The sequence below is a fragment of the Sapajus apella genome, unplaced genomic scaffold, assembly GCF_009761245.1.
Source record: "Sapajus apella isolate SASKATOON/1434 unplaced genomic scaffold, GSC_monkey_1.0 scaffold16550, whole genome shotgun sequence".
Taxonomy (NCBI): Eukaryota; Metazoa; Chordata; class Mammalia; order Primates; family Cebidae; genus Sapajus; species Sapajus apella.
The window spans coordinates 1-1,102 of record NW_022453471.1 but is presented as its reverse complement, the minus strand read 5'-3'; the positions used below and the strand labels follow the sequence as shown (position 1 = coordinate 1,102).

At 40.7% G+C, this 1,102-nt stretch overlaps 1 pseudogene; it reads left to right on the top strand.

The window, feature by feature from the left end:
• Positions 1 to 68: 68 nt before the first annotated feature.
• Positions 69 to 1,095, top strand: LOC116548597 (annotated as a pseudogene).
• Positions 1,096 to 1,102: the final 7 nt, after the last annotated feature.

The following is a 1,102-nucleotide window of genomic DNA, read 5'->3' as shown; positions in this document are numbered from 1 at the left end:
GGAATGGGACTGAGCAAACTCACCAACCACATGAATCATTCCTCCCCTGGGGAAGAGAGAATGAAGGGAAGCCAGGAGTATTACTCAGATGGGAAAGTGGCTTCCAGCCTCCTATCCACCCACTGCCTAAGAACAGGTGCCCAACATTGGCACAAAAGCTCCTTTAGAGCCAAATGTGAATTTGGGATTATCTCAGTCCTTAACATGGATAAGAGTTTGCTCTTGTGACACTTGATTAGTGACACACTAATTTTTTTTCTTGCAGGAGATGGATTTTGTTTGTTTTGATGGAGGAAGAGATGATTTTGATAATTATGATGTAGAAGAACTTTTAGGGTTCTTGGAATTGTACAATTCTGCAACTGGAGTTTCTGAGAAAGCTGTAGAAAAAACTTCACAGGATGTGGGAAAAAACCCTGAATTATCTAAGGAAAGGGAACCTGAGCCTGAACCAGTAGGAGCCAACTCAGAGGAAAGTGACAGAGTATTCTCAGAAAAGGCAAAGTATCTTCAGGAACACTTCACAGCTCGGCAGCACCACCCCCATACAAACAGCCAAACATACCATGCTCAGGGAGAGCAGCCTTCATTTGAAGCTTTTGAAGAAATGCTGCAAGATAAACCAAAAGTGCCAGAAAGTGAAAACAACAAAACCAGCAATAGTTCTCAGGTGTCAAATGAACAGGATAAGATTGATGCCTATAAACTTTTGAAAAAAGAAATGACTCTAGACTGGAAAACCAAATTTGGTTGAATAGCTGATGCACTTGTATCTGATGATGAAAGAACCAGACTTGTTACTTCATTAGAAGATGATTTTGATGCAGATTTGAATGCTGAGTATTATGCAGTTGGGAAGGAAGATGGGGAGAACCAAGAAGACTTTGATAAGCTGCCATCACTCACCTTTACAGATGGGGAAGATATCAAAACTCCACCAAAGTCTGGTGTTGAGAAATATTCAACAGATAAAGAGCAGAATTCAAATGAAGAGGATAAGGTTGAGCTGTGTGCCCTGGGATCAAAAATGATGATAAAAAAATACTAACAACCTGGGGGGATACTATCTTTTCTCTTGTCACAGGAGGTGAAGAAAAAACAG